This window comes from Crinia signifera, chromosome 2 (assembly GCF_055691185.1).
Source record: "Crinia signifera chromosome 2, ASM5569118v1, whole genome shotgun sequence".
Lineage (NCBI taxonomy): Eukaryota > Metazoa > Chordata > Amphibia > Anura > Myobatrachidae > Crinia > Crinia signifera.
In genome coordinates this window covers 232,856,500-232,873,278 of record NC_139218.1, presented here as the reverse complement: position 1 = coordinate 232,873,278, position 16,779 = coordinate 232,856,500, and positions in this window count along the sequence as shown.

The window sequence follows — 16,779 nt, the reverse complement described above, 5'->3', positions numbered from 1 at the left end:
TATGAATGGGGGTGCTACTGTTGTCCCACGCTTTTTTTTACTCCCCTCTATTATGGAAGATCTATAAAGCCTTGGAGAGTGATAAAGTGGAGAGTGATAAACTACCTATGAGCTTAAAGTACCAGCAAATCCGCTCTTAATTGCTATGTTGCACAGCCTGGTATAAACACCAGAGAAGGAGGTGTTGACACTGAGATACACCACACGGTTTAGAGACTTTACATGTTACTGCTAATTTAATACCTTTACATGATCCTTATTCAGATCTGACCGCAGTACAAATTTGTTCTCAAAATGGGCAAAACCATGTGCACCGCAGGTGGGGCAGAGAGTTCTACTGTATTTGTGTGGGGTGTGTTGAAACTAAAATCTAAATTGCAGTGTAAAAATAATGCAGCCAGGATTTACCATGCACAGAAACAAAATAACTCACACAAATCTAACTCTCTCTATATACATGTTACATCTGCCCCACCTGCAGTGCATATGGTTTTGTCCATTTTGAGAACAAATTGTGCTGCGATCAGATCTGAATAAGGGTCATTGTATAAAATGTCATTGATTTCAGCATTCCCCATTCGTAAACATCCCATCTCTCTCTATAGATTGCTGCTGAATATTTACTTCTCAAACCAGAGGCATTGACAGAGTTACTACAGCAGAGTAAAGTGGAAGAGAAGATTAGACAATAACAATGATCTAGGCCAGGTGTCATGGTGACCAAGGTTATTTGCACTGTTGAATTAAGTCATATCCTCCCTTCAAGTAAATTGTAGGTAAATTGGGACCCCTCCAAAAACAACATTGTTATCTTTAACATAGCAGGATACAAAATCCAGACTTTGCCCTGAGCATTTATAGTAAGTAAGCACTTCTTTTAAAATATATAATCACACGTGTGTGGGGTGATAGAACTGGTAGCCTACATTCATCATGTAGTGTAGACAGTGATGAAAAGTCAACATATCATCCCTGTTGGCCCAGTGGTGATTTTCCTGCTCCAGAAAGCTGCAGCACTATATTCTGGTACACAGCAGTCATGATATCATCACGTCCAGTTCAGACCTAGAAATACTCCAGTGTTTTGGTAATTAGGTTATCTGTGCTCAAGCATAGATATCATCAAAACTTGAACTGTTGACAATAATCTGCCAATCACTACCCAATTCACTTAGGCACATTAAACATATTATAATGTCTTGGACAAAGTTGCTACCTTTTTGGTTATCATTTGAAATACCACACCCTACACCAGGCATTCCCAACCACGTTCCTCAAGGCACACCGACAGTTCATGTTTTAGTGATATCCAGGCTTCAGCACAGATGGTTTAATCAGAATCCCTCAGATACTAATTAAGTCACCTGTGCTCAAGCCTGGAAATCGACAAAACCTGCACTGTTGGTGTGCCTTGAGGACCGTGGTTGGGAATGCCTGCCCTACACTTTGCTGCAGAGAAGCCACTCCAGAGACAGGGCAGATGGCATAGGTAGCTCACATTTTCACAAAATATACCATATATATTTTGATCTCCCATTGTCTATTCATAAATTATATTCACTTACTTGTGCAGTTTCTTAATGTCCACATCCCATATGCCCCTTGCAAAGTTTTTGGCAAGCAGTTTTTTATTGTAGATCCCATTCATTAAAAAAAAAAAAATAGGCACTGTGGGTTTTTACATCCATTTCTTGTGCCAACATGTAATCACTATCACTGATCCCCTTGGAAAATACACACTAATGACTAGAGACATAATTGCCCACACCAGAGGGTTACAATTTTGTGCAAAGGGTTGAATATATAAGCCATAGGATTTGGGTAAGCATGAAGAAGCAGGAGAGGGGCAGGGGTTTAAACAGACAATTTTATCAAATGCAAGATTTATATATAAATATTTTTTTCTTTGCAACCGCTATTACAGCTAGATGACAACCTCCAATAATGAGAAAAATCCCAGCTTTCCGCAAAGATGCACTGCTAGAATCAATTTATTTTATGCATACATATAATGCTTTGTTTGTCTCAAGAATATAGAGCTTCTTTGCCCCAAGTAAAGTACGTGTAATTAAAGATGATGTTTATTATAAAAAATGTTGCATGAGTGACATTGTCGATTTCTATCTTACTATAACCCACATATAGCAAATAAGGCAAGGGATGGGTGCACCACTGAGTCATGTCACAACATGAATTTGTTGTGATGGACTGTCTCTTCAATAAATGCGGTCATGAATTTCCCTGTACACGATGTAAAACACTGCAGTAAACATGTACAGAAAATGGTGCAATCCACTGAAGTGTTAGGGAGCGTTTAACATTTCAGCCACCTAGATGAGGACTGCACAAAGAAAAACATCAGCCATGGAAAATGACTGTCTTAAGGACTAATTCAGGAGATCAAACTGTACAAAAAAACACCTCCATATTTTATTCACAGTTTATAGGAACTCTTTTTCCAGAATGTTAAATACGTTGTTGAGAAGCTGTTTGATACAAAACGGAAGATTCTGTTAGAACCTTGCGGGACAAAATATTGTAAGAAATTTAGAGACCACACAATGGGCCTGATTCTGGTTGGTTTGCAAAAACAAACTCCTTTAATGGACAAAACCATGTGCACTACAGGTGGGGCAGATGTAACATGTGCAGAGAGAGTTAGATTTGGGTGGGGTATGTTCAAACTGATATCTGTACTGCAGTGCAAAAATAAAACATCCAATATTTACTCTGCACAGAAACAAAATAACTAACACAAATATAACTCTCTCCGCACGTTACATCAGCCCCACCTGCAGTGCACATGGTTTTGTCCATTAGCCTCTTCAGTGGTATACCAGAAATTTTCTGGGCTCAGCTGCACCCAATATGAAGGTGTGCAGTACTGGCGCATCACCTCTCCGGGCATCCCCCCACAGTGGTCACTCCACCTCGCCCCTACAGCGATCGTACCCCGCTGCCATTAGTTGCCGTGAGCAGGCAGCAGGCTCAGGGATGTTTGGCACGGCTTGGGAGTCTGAGTGACTCCCGAGCCGCCCCGAACCTGCCACCTGGTTACTGTTTGCTGTGAATGGCGGCTGGGGCAGCGGCAGGGGAGCTCCGGCATACTATCGCCAGAGCGGAGATAGGGGGAGCGTTTTTTTGTAGTGACTTTTTTTGCTGGGGCAGAACAAACCTGCCCAAGGGGTTAAAGAAGGAGTTTGCTTTTGCAAACCATCCAGAATAAGGCTCAATGTCTGAATCTGCAGCTACAGATCACACAAGATTTTTGTCCTGCTGAGTTGGATTAGTCCATATGTATCTCATGCAGGCAAACAATACAACCCTGAGTTCAAATGCTGTCTCTTTACTGAAGTAATGTTTCCTACATGTAATAAACCTTTCAGACATAAGCCAAAAACCCAGAGTTTATCCTGTGCATGCACTTAGACCCAGAATTTGTCTATTGAAGAATGCTACTGAAATAGTTGTTTCCAGGATTTACTACTCAGGTCCATGCACAAGCTCACGTCTGAAAGGTATGACATGGGTCATTCTTAACCCCTTCCCGACATTTGACGTATATATACGTCATGGCCGGGATGTACTTCCCGACACATGACGTATATATATGTCATGGCTTCAAACTGTCACTGCGTCTAGAGACGCAGTGACAGAGGGACGATGTCTGCTGTCCCTGACAGCAGACATGTCCCTGCATGCCCAGGGGGGGCTGCGATGCCGCCCCCCCCGTCGGCGACCGCTGTGATTGGCTGTTCAGTGTGAACAGCCAATTACAGGGTTTTCTGTGTCACCGGCGAATAACGTTCGCCGGTGACACAGGGATCGGAGGTGATTGGTGCTGTAAAGTACAGCACCAATCACCGCGGGGTGTAAGGGTGACACTGGTGTCACCCCACCTCACCCCGCCCGCCCCCAAAGGCCGTGATTGGTTCGTCGGACCGACGGACCAATCACAGCCATGGAGGGGGGTTTAAACTAACGGTGACTGCACTGCAGACGCCATTCCGGTCTGGAATTGCGTGCAGTGCGGTCACCGTGCCTAGCTGCCGCAGTATACTGACCTGAACCTTGCCAAATACTTACCTGATCACTGCCTGGATCTTGCTACTTCTTGCTTCTTGCTGTGACTTCCTGTGCTGTGCTGTGCTGTGTTGTGCTGCTGCAGTGTCATCGAGTGTAGATAGAGAGATAGAGAGATAGAGAGAGATAGAGAGGGCTAGTGACAGAGAGTGCTATATTTTGTGTTGCTGCAGTGTGATAAAGTTATAGATAGAGAGATAGAGAGAGATAGAGAGATAGTGACAGATTGTGCTATATATTTTTTATATAACTGACTGCTGCCCCCCCTTTTGTGCTGATCAGTATAAATTAACTGATCAGCAACTTTTTGGGGGCGCAGGGTTTTATTTTTATATAAATACCTGTCAGTGCTGCTGCTGCAGTGTCATAGAGTGATAGATAGTGAGAGATAGATAGAGAGAGATAGAGAGAGATAGTGACAGAGAGTGCTATATTTTGTGTCTGCTGTCCCCCTTTTGTGCACCCCCAGCAACTTTTTGGGGGTGCAGGGGTTATTTTTTATATATATTACTGTCAGTGCTGCTGCTGCAGTGTCATAGAGTGATAGATAGTGAGAGATAGAGAGAGATAGAGAGAGATAGTGACAGAGAGTGATAGAGAGTGCTATATTTTGTGTCTGCTGCCCCTGCCTTTTGTGCTGATCACTATATCTGAGGTGATCAGCAACTTTTTGGGGGTGCAGAGGGTTTTTTTTTTTATATATACCTGTCAGTTGCTGCCAGTTGCACTGTCAGTTGCACCAAAGGTTGTGCACCTGCTGCCCCTCACTGGTAATCAGTGTCGCATCACTGATCACCTTTTTTTTTTTTTTTGAGGGTGCTGTGGGGTCTTTTTTTAATTTTTTTTTTTTACACACACTGTGATTTTGTGGGTGTCCTGTGGCCACTGTGCGCTGATTAGTGACGTACATCACTGATCAGCTTTTTCGGCACAGGGTTGATCTATTTTTATTTTTTTTTTTATCAAATTCCTGTTGCCTTTGAGCGCTGTTCAGTGACGGACGTTACTGACCAACATCTGTGCTCAATTTTTGGGGCAGGACCTTTTTTTTTTTTTTTTTAACCCCTTCAATTTTTTTTTTTTTTAACCCCTTCAATTTTTTTTTTTTTATTGGGATCAAATTCCTGTATAAAGTATTTTTTTTTTCTGCACTACATACACACTACACACTACATACCCCCCTGGGTTGAAATAAAGTTTGTACCCCCCCCTACACTATACACGTGTTGAAACATTTCACTACCAGAAACACAAAAATAAAAATGGCATCCCAAATGTCATCCCAGTCATCCAGAAGAATGTATTCAGCGGAGGAGGCATATGCCATGCTTGCCTCTGACTCTGACACAGCCAGTGATGCAAGCGGGGAATTTGAAGGCTTCGTCTTAAGCTCCTCTTCCTCCTCTGGTGATGAGGGACCCCCTCAAAGACGCCCCCGTAGAGCAGCTGAGACCCCCCCCCCAATAATTGATCTCGTATGGACCCCACCACCAGACAATTTTGAGCCCCAGGTTCCTGAGTTTTTGGCCATGCCAGGAATCCAATTTGATTCCACAGGTCTCAGAGAAATTGACTTTTTCAAATTATTTTTCTCTGATGATTTTATAAATTTAATGGTGGACCAAACTAATTTATATGCCCAGCAGTTCATTGCTCAAAACTCCACGTCATCATTTGCTAGGTGGACCCCTGTAGATGCAGTAGAGATGATGACGTTTTGGGGTCTGGTGTTTCATATGGGCATAGTAAAAAAGCCAGAAATTAGGCAATATTGGAGTACAGATGTTCTGTACAGCACCCCATTTTACCGTATGGCCATGACTCGGGCTCGTTTTGAGATGATCCTTAAATTTTTGCATTACAATGATAATGCACAGTGCCCACCCAGAGATGATCCCACCTTTGACCGGCTATTCAAAGTCAGGCCGGTCATTGATCATTTCAGTGCCAAATTTGAAGAGATGTACATCCCTGAAAAATTTATTTGTATCGACGAGTCCCTTATACATTTTAAAGGAAGGGTTAAATTCCGCCAGTACCTTCCCAGTAAGAGGGCAAGGTATGGCATAAAAATGTATAAGCTGTGTGAAAGCACCTCAGGGTACACCCACAGGTTTAGGGTATATGAAGGGAAGGATTCAAGAATTGAACCGCCAGAATGCCCCCCCTCCCTCGTAGGTGTTAGTGGAAAAATTGTCTGGGATTTAGTGCACCCCTTCCTGGATAAAGGTTATCACCTCTATGTGGATAACTTTTACACTAGCATCCCCCTGTTTAAGGCCCTTGGTTCAAGAGGTACAGCAGCTTGCGGTACTGTGCGTAAGAACCAAAGAGGCCTCCCAAAAACGCACATTGCCCAAGTAATGAGAAGGGGTGAAAGCAGGGGAATATGCACCGAAAATATGTTGTTGGTCAAATATAAGGACAAGAGGGATGTCCTTATACTGACAACAATTCATGGAGACAGTACCACCTCCGTCCCTGTACGAGGTACCAGTACCCACACCTCAAAACCTAATTGTATCCTGGATTACAATAGGTACATGGGCGGAGTGGATCTTTCAGATCAGGTACTGAAGCCGTACAGTGCCCTGCGGAAAACAAAAATCTGGTACAAGAAGCTGGCCGTGTATATCATCCAGATGGCACTGTATAACGCTTACGTGCTATTCCGTTCTACCAGCCAGAGGGGGACATTTATGCACTTTCAAGAGGAAGTCATAAAGGGCCTAATATTTGGGAACCAGCAGGCAGAGGGCCCCAGTACTTCTAGTACTGGCCCCCGTATTGTACCAGGGCAGCATTTTCCTAACGAAATCCCCTCCACTGCAAGAAAGGGCAGGGCACAAAAAAGGTGCAAAGTTTGCTATAAAAAGGGAATAAGAAAGGAAACTATTTTCCACTGTGAAACTTGCCCCGACAAACCCGGCCTATGTATAAAGGAGTGTTTTAAAATATACCACACATCTATGGATTATTAGGTTCATCATTTCACCGTGCTTCGGGGGTCTTGCTAATGCCACATAGCACCCACCATTCATTCCACCAGAATCTGAGCTGCAAAATCCAAAAATCACTCCTTCCCTTCTGAGTCCTGCCATGCACCCAACTGGTATTTTTTGGTCACATATGAGGCATTGCCATACTCGGGAGAAATTGGGGCACAGATTTTGGGGTGCTTTGTCTCCTTCATTCCTTGTGAAAATGAAAAATCTTGAGCCAGAACTGCATTTTTGTGTAAAAAAATGTAATTTTTCATTTTCACTGCCAAGTTGTATCAAAATTGGTGAAACCCCTGGGGGTTTGAAATGTACACTATACCCCTAGATGAATTCCCTGAGGGGTGTAGTTTGCAAAATGGGGTCACTTGTGGGGGGGTTCCACTGTATTGGTGTTTTGGGGGTCTTGCTAATGCGACATAGCACCCACCAACATTCCACCAGAATCTGTGCTGCAAAATCCAAATATCACTCCTTCCCTTCTGAGTCCTGGCACTTTTTGGTCACACATGAGGCATTGCCGTACTCGGGAGAAATTGGGGCACAGATTTTGGGGTGCTTTTTCTCCTTCATACCTTCTGAAAATGAAAAATTTTGAGCCAGAACTGCATTTTTGTGTAAAAAAATGTAATTTTTCATTTTCACTGCCCAGTTGTATCAAAATTGGTGAAACCCCTGGGGGTTTGAAATGTACACTATACCCCTAGATGAATTCCCTGAGGGGTGTAGTTTGCAAAATGGGGTCACTTGTGGGGGGCTTCCACTGTATTGGTGCTTTGGGGGTCTTGCTAATGCGACATAGCACCCACCAACATTCCACCAGAATCTGTGCTGCAAAATCCAAATATCACTCCTTCCCTTCTGAGTCCTGGCACTTTTTGGTCACACATGAGGCATTGCCGTACTCGGGAGAAATTGGGGCACAGATTTTGGGGTGCTTTTTCTCCTTCATACCTTCTGAAAATGAAAAATTTTGAGCCAGAACTGCATTTTTGTGTAAAAAAATGTAATTTTTCATTTTCACTGCCCAGTTGTATCAAAATTGGTGAAACCCCTTGGGTTTGAAATGTACACTATACCCCTAGATGAATTCCCTGAGGGGTGTAGTTTGCAAAATGGGGTCACTTGTGGGGGGCTTCCACTGTATTGGTGCTTTGGGGGTCTTGCTAATGCGACATAGCACCCACCAACATTCCACCAGAATCTGAGCTGCAAAATCCAAAAATCACTCCTTCCCTTCTGAGTCCTGCCATGCACCCAAATGGTATTTTTTGGTCACATGTGAGACATTGCCGTACTCGGGAGAAATTGGGGCACAGATTTTGGGGTGCTTTTTCTCCTTCATTCCTTGTGAAAATGAAAAATTTTGAGCCAGAACTGCATTTTTGTGTAAAAAATTTAATTTTTCATTTGCACAGCCCAGTTGTATCAAAATTGGTGAAACCCCTGGGGGTTTGAAATGTACACTATACCCCTAGATGAATTCCCTGAGGGGTGTAGTTTGCAAAATGGGGTCACTTGTGGGGGGGTTCCACTGTATTGGTGCTTGGGGGGTCTTGCTAATGCGACATAGCACCCACCAACATTCCACCAGAATCTGAGCTGCAAAATCCAAAAATCACTCCTTCCCTTCTGAGTCCTGCCATGCACCCAAATGGTATTTTCTGGTCACATGTGAGACATTGCCGTACTCGGGAGAAATTGGGGCACAGATTTTGGGGTGCTTTTTCTCCTTCATTCCTTGTGAAAATGAAAAATTTTGAGCCAGAACTGCATTTTTGTGTAAAAAATGTAATTTTTCATTTGCACAGCCCAGTTGTATCAAAATTGGTGAAACCCCTGGGGGTTTGAAATGTACACTATACCCCTAGATGAATTCCCTGAGGGGTGTAGTTTGCAAAATGGGGTCACTTGTGGGGGGGTTCCACTGTATTGGTGCTTGGGGGGTCTTGCTAATGCGACATAGCACCCACCAACATTCCACCAGAATCTGAGCTGCAAAATCCAAAAATCACTCCTTCCCTTCTGAGTCCTGCCATGCACCCAAATGGTATTTTTTGGTCACATGTGAGACATTGCCGTACTCGGGAGAAATTGGGGCACAGATTTTGGGGTGCTTTTTCTCCTTCATTCCTTGTGAAAATGAAAAATTTTGAGCCAGAACTGCATTTTTGTGTAAAAAATGTAATTTTTCATTTGCACAGCCCAGTTGTACCACAATTGGTGAAACCCCTGGGGGTTTGAAATGTACACTATACCCCTAGATGAATTCCCTGAGGGGTGTAGTTTGCAAAATGGGGTCACTTGTGGGGGGGTTCCACTGTATTGGTGCTTGGGGGGTCTTGCTAATGCGACATAGCACCCACCAACATTCCACCAGAATCTGAGCTGCAAAATCCAAAAATCACTCCTTCCCTTCTGAGTCCTGCCATGCACCCAAATGGTATTTTTTGGTCACATGTGAGACATTGCCGTACTCGGGAGAAATTGGGGCACAGATTTTGGGGTGCTTTTTCTCCTTCATTCCTTGTGAAAATGAAAATTTTGAGCCAGAACTGCATTTTTGTGTAAAAAAATGTAATTTTTCATTTGCACAGCCCAGTTGTATCAAAATTGGTGAAACCCCTGGGGGTTTGAAATGTACACTATACCCCTAGATGAATTCCCTGAGGGGTGTAGTTTGCAAAATGGGGTCACTTGTGGGGGGGTTCCACTGTATTGGTGCTTGGGGGGTCTTGCTAATGCGACATAGCACCCACCAACATTCCACCAGAATCTGAGCTGCAAAATCCAAAAATCACTCCTTCTCTTCTGAGTCCTGCCATGCACCCAAATGGTATTTTTTGGTCACATGTGAGACATTGCCGTACTCGGGAGAAATTGGGGCACAGATTTTGGGGTGCTTTTTCTCCTTCATTCCTTGTGAAAATGAAAAATTTTGAGCCAGAACTGCATTTTTGTGTAAAAAATGTAATTTTTCATTTGCACAGCCCAGTTGTATCAAAATTGGTGAAACCCCTGGGGGTTTGAAATGTACACTATACCCCTAGATGAATTCCCTGAGGGGTGTAGTTTGCAAAATGGGGTCACTTGTGGGGGGGTTCCACTGTATTGGTGCTTGGGGGGTCTTGCTAATGCGACATAGCACCCACCAACATTCCACCAGAATCTGAGCTGCAAAATCCAAAAATCACTCCTTCCCTTCTGAGTCCTGCCATGCACCCAACTGGTATTTTTTGGTCACATGTGAGGCATTGCCGTACTCGGGAGAAATTGTGGCACAGATTTTGGGGTGCTTTGTCTCCTTCATTCCTTGTGAAAATGAAAAATTTTGAGCCAGAACTGCATTTTTGTGTAAAAAATTTAATTTTTCATTTTCACTGCCCAGTTGTACCACAATTGGTGAAACCCCTGGGGGTTTGAAATGTACACTATACCCCTAGATGAATTCCCTGAGGGGTGTAGTTTGCAAAATGGGGTCACTTGTGGGGGGGTTCCTAAATTTTAGCATCTTATAGTGCCTAGAAACCTACATGGTGCCTAAAAAATAATCTCATAAAAAGGAGGCTCCAAAATCAAGTAGGTGCTCTTTCTATTATGAAGCCTGTGGTTTGGTCAACGTGCACACTAGGGCCACATATAAGATATTTATGAAAACAAAAGAATTGGGGGAATCAATTTTTAGTCACATTTCTCTAGTAAAATCTACTGTGTTCCTTAGAAAAATGTATTAAAATTGCAAATCTGCAAAAAAAATGAAATTTTGAAATTTCACCTACACTTTGTTTTAATTCCTGTGAAACACCTAAAGGGTTAACAAACTTCCAAAATGCTGTTTTGAATACTGTGAGGGGTGCAGTTTTTGAAATGGCATCATTTATGGGGGTGTCTCACATACAAGTCCCTCAAAGTCACATCAGAACTGAACTGGTCCCTAAAAAAATCAGTGTTTGAAATTTTCTTGAAAATTTGAGAATTTGCTATTCATATTGTAAGCCTCCTAGTGTGCAAAAAAATTAAAAGGAAGTTGAAATAATGATGGAAACATAAAGTAGACATATGGTCTATGTTAGTTATTAACTATTTTGAGTGGTATGATTATTTGTCTCACAAGCAGAAAATTTAACATTTTGCAAATAGCTAAATTTTCCATTTTTTTACGACATTTTGGTATTTTTCACAAAAAAACACAGACTGTATCGACCAAAATTTACCACTAATTTGAAGTACAATGTGTCACGAAAAAACAATCTCAAAATCACTGGGATAAGTAAAAGCAAAAAAAAAGTTATCCCCACTTAAGTGATACATGTCAGATTTGAAAAAAAAGGGCTCTGTCAGGAAGGCAAAAACTGGCTCTGTCAGGAAGGGGTTAAAAGAACTTTATTGATGGGTGACAATAGCACTTGGAGTTGACACATCATCTCCAAGCACCTACTTTAATGCCTGAAACTGGTGTGAACGGTGAAAACCCGGAAATCGGGGTATTAATGTTCTCAGTGGGTCATTTTTCTGTCTGAAAAACACAGAGCACTATAGAAGCCATAGAGACAGCAGCCCTGCAATTAGCAGATCATTGCATGCTCTCTACAAAGCACACTTCATAAAATCAGTGAGAGGTCAGTCCACTCACCAAATAGACAAAATGGGGGAAATTTACTAAGATGATTTAGTAGAAAAAAAATCGTATTTTCCTACGAAAATACGATTTTTTTCGGTGTATTCGTATTTTTTGGCATTTACATATTGATGGGACATTCGTATTTGTATTTACAAATACGAATGAATACACCATCGATAGAATACGCCAGGAATCACCATTCAAAAGAATGGTGGTTCCTGATTTACTAAGCAGCCGTATTGAAAATACAGCTGCTAATTAGTGTAAAACTGACACGAATATACGGCAGGAAAATACACTTTATTTTCCTGTCGTATTTGGCAAAAGCCTGCACGGATCAGCCAGATCCGTGCAGGCTTTAGTGCTAAAAATTTTTTGTTAAATAAATAAATAAATAAATAAATAAATGAAAAAAAAAAAAAAAACAGCTGTAACCAGCACCAGGCTGAAAGAGCCGGGCCGGTAATTAAAAATCAGGGAACACGACAAATAGGGGTTCCCCGACTTTTAACAACCAGCCCCAGGGCTGGTTCCCAAAGTATGGGGGACAAAATGAGTAGGGGTCCCCCTTATTTTAAGAACCAGCCCAGGCACAACCAGCCAGCAGGGTAATGCCACAGCCGGGGGACACTTATTATATAAGGTCCCGCGGCCAAAGCATTAACCCTACCGACCAGTCAGCCTGGCCAGGGGTCCTGGGGGAGTGGGGACCCCCCCCCCCCAATAAAGGGGTCTCTCCCTCCAGAACTTACCTGACCAGGCTGAAGCCTGGTGCTGTCCCCGGTGGCCCTGTGCGGTGGCCACCGGGCTAATAAAATGGTGTAAAAAAAAAAAAAAAGATTAAAAACTATTGTCTTATACCGTGGAACTATGAGCCCCAGCAAGCCTCCCCCGCATGCTGGGACTTGGAGAACCACAAGTCCCAGCATGGAGGCATTAAAGGGCCCGCTGGGTCTTGTAGTTCCACAGTACAAGAAATAGTTAAATAAACACACTGACACCCCAGAAAAATAAAAGTTTAATACATACACACTGATACTTACCTATCTTGAGCCCGTCGGTAGGTCCCTGGGTCCGGTCCGGTGGCTTGGTTCCGGGGCTGGTCCAGGTCCGGGGCTGAAGAGTCCGGGGTCCAGGATCCGTTGTAATCCAAAGAGGTACCTGTGGAAGGAAATCCTACTCACCTGGTCCTCTGGCGACCATCCCGGCATCTTCTGTTCAAGTCGCGCTGCTCCCGGCTGCAGTGGTACCCGCTCCGCTCCGACACTCAGAGACACAGAGATATTCATGTTTCCCCGCCTCTACTCAGAATGATTTCTATTGGCCGCCTAGAGGCCAATCAGGAACCGACCCGGACCAGCCCCGGAACCCAGCACCCGGACCGGACCCAGGGACCTACCGACGGGCTCAAGAAAAGTAAGTATCAGTGTGTTTGTGTAATGTATGTATTAAACTTTTATTTTCCTGGGGTGTCAGTGTGTAACTATTTCTTGTACTGTGGAACTACAAGACCCAGCGGGCCCTTTAATGCCCCGCATGCTGGGACTTGTGGTTCTCCAAGTCCCAGCATGCGGGGGAGGCTTGATGGGACTCATAGTTCCACGGTATAAGACAATCGTTTTTAGTCTATTTTTTTACACAAAGCTCAGCTCGATGCCCACAGCCCAGGAGCATCGAGGACAGCACCAGGCTTCAGCCTGGTCAGGTAAGTTCTGGAGGGGGGGGGGGCACCTTTATTGGGGGGGGGTCCCCACTCCCCCAGGACCCCTGGCCAGGCTGACTGGTCGGTAGGGTTAATGCTTTGGCCGCGGGACCTTATATAATAAGTGTCCCCCGGCTGTGGCATTACCCTGCTGGCTGGTTGTGCCTGGTTCTTAAAATACAGGGGATCCCTACTCATTTTATCCCCCGTATTTTGGGAACCAGCCCCGGACCTGGTTGTTAAAAGTCGGGGAACCCCTATTTGTCGGGTTCCCTGATTTTTAATTACCGGCCCCGGGTCTTTCAGCCTGGTGCTGGTTACAGCTGTGGGGGGGACCCCACGCTGATTTTTTTCATTTATTTATTTTTATTTCTATTTTTTTTACACCTTGCAGCCTGCACGGATCTGACTGATCCATGCAGACTGCCTGTACGAATTCGTATTAGCGCCCGTATATACGGCCAGCTAATACAAATTAATACGACATCGGAGGGTTACAAAGCAGTTGTATATGACTGCTTTGTAAATCCCCCTCCGGAACACGACTTTGCATACGAGGTATGCAGTCATATTCATTCGTAGCAAGAATACGAATACAATTATTTGTATTCGTATTCTTAGTAAATTTCCCCCAATGGGTGAGGTTTAATGCCGTGCGAGTTTAGCGGCAGTGCGAGGTGTCCACCAAACTCTGATGTTTTTTTTTAAAGGGGAATTAACTTACAAGGCATGGTTTTGCCTTGTAATTTAATTCTCCTTTAAAAAAAAAGTCTGAGTTTGGCGGACAGCTCGCACTGCCGCTGAACTCGCGCAGCATTAAATCTCGCCCACAGAGTTTTCTGTGGGCTAAGGTGTGCTAGGAGGTTGGTGAACTTTTTAGAATTTTCTGAATAAATTTGCCCTTAAACGTATTCAGATCACAATAGTCAGTAAAATAGACAACAAATCAGTCAAGGAGATAAACTTTTAATGCATTTATTCATCAAAATGATCAAGCACTAATTAGTATGTGACACTTTAAGATCAGTCCAGTTAATGGGATGATTGCCATGTGCTAGTTTGAGTATTCACTAAGATTTTCTGCACACAAGCCATGTCTCCATGAAATTGTTGTTGCTCATCAGGCTGGAGAAGGGTATACGGTCGACAGCACTAAGGTCGATATGCAGTAGGTTGACATGAGCCAAGGTAGACACCTCTGAAGGTCGACATGGGCTGAGATGTGGTGCCATTCAGAACAAAAACAAATTGAAAAACCCGACCTTCTGACTGTCAACCTAATGCATGTGTCAACCTAATGACCCGGTCAACCTAAGCCCATGTCGACATTCTGAGGTGTCGACCATGGCTCATGTCAACTTTCCGTGGTCAACCCAATGCATGTCGACCTTATGACCCATACCCCTGGAAAAGTTAATTAACGGTATTAAATGATACATTGGGCATCACCATTACACTGTTCGTGTACACACCATTGTTATCCTCTTTAGGGCTAGATATCCAACAAGATCACCTCCAAAACCAAGCATATATTATGGGAGATAAATGGGTGCTCTCTTATTACATTAAACGATCTGTACGCCTCTCTAACAGTGACTCTTACCCTGAGTCTACCATCAGACAACCACTGAATAAGAAATATGCACATTGGAGGACAAGCAGGAGAAAAGACCAGAAGAACATTGCTGCCTGCTTAGAATTTGTTACAGATGAGCCAGAAGTAGTTTGGAAGAGTATCTTGTGGATGGCTGGTTGTGGAACAGAACGCTTTAGGCTTAGATGAGAAACATTACGTTTGGAGAAAAACATTGCATTTCACAGTAAAACCAGTTATCCCAGTGAGAAGCGGTGGTGGATGTTTCATGGTTTTTGGCTGTTAGTTGCCACGGACAAGGACGCCATGCAATCGTTAAAAAGAGCTATGGATTTCAACCAGGAGAAAATCAGGGTGAAATGAATCTCAACAGAGCTGAGTCTTGCAGCAAGGCAGCACCAAATGCAAAAATGGTTGAGAAAACAATAAAAAAAGAAAGTGTTCTGGAATGTCAGAGTGCAGACCATAATCCAACAGAAATGTTGTGGCAGGAATGTTCATTCAAGAAAGCCCATCATCATCCATCAGATGAAACAGCTCTGTAAGAAGTAATGGGCCACAGTGACTCCGTACTGATTAGTATGGCTGACCAACAAGTACTGCACATATTGCTTCTCCAGGGGGTCTCGCCATGTACTGAAAGAACAGCTTCATATAACTTTTCAGTCAAAGAAATGTAATGCTGTATAACATACATCAATAGATGAATAAAACCGTATATAGGTTTGTGTGTTTCTCTGGGTTCCTTTAATTTAGTTTTCGGATTTAACAGAACATCTCAATACATATAAGATCACATTTATGTGCTTTATAAACCAATGACTAAAGCAGTTATTAAAAGAATTATTCCTTAACAAGCTAAATATTTTGTTGTTTACCAATGCAAAATTTGCCTAGGTTGAGCAAGACATTAACAGCTACAAATTGGCAAACCACAAACATTATGGGGGGAATTAAATTACTAGATGGTGCTACAGGAGGAACCCTGCACACGTATGCGGTGTACACATGGTACATTTTAACATTCGATTTTGACGATATAGTAAAAATCGAATAGGGATCACATAGACATCAAATGGAGATAGAACATGTTTTTAAGCTTTCTATCCCAATGCAATGCCAGTTCAGGTGATATCGAAAAGCCAAATAGACTATATCTGGGGTAGCCAAACCTGGTCCTTGAGAGCTACCAACAGTGCATGTTTTGCAGGTCTCCTCACAGAATCACAAGTGAGCTAATTAGCTCCATCTGTGTATCTTTTAAAATGTGTCAGTGATTAATGAGTGCAGCAGCTAGGTTGTCTGGAAAATGTGAACTGTTGGTAGCTCTCGAGGGCTAGGGTTGGCTACAACTGGACTATATAGTGCAGATTGAATGTAGATAGTATGAGTTGACCATGCAGGGGAAAATCTAATGAAATGAATATAATTTCCCTGTGAGATGTGAGCACACTTGGTTAAATTCATTTCCCCATATATGTCCCCAATGAGTAAACATTAAAAGGCCCATACACACTAGGCGACTTTCATGTGAAAGCCGCTCAGTTTTCTTGTCTGAGCGGCTTTCAGCATTGAAGCGGAGAAAACTGAGCGGCTGCACTGATCCGCACTTTTGGGGAAATATTTAGGGGTACATTTACGAACTGTGGTTTTTTTCCTCTTTCTATTTAAAAACGGTCAGTGAATGCCAAGATGATCAGTGGTTTTGAAACAATGACATTTCTTAAATCTACTCCTAAGAGTCATGTGAAATAAAGAGGCACTTTTTGTTGGAACAACT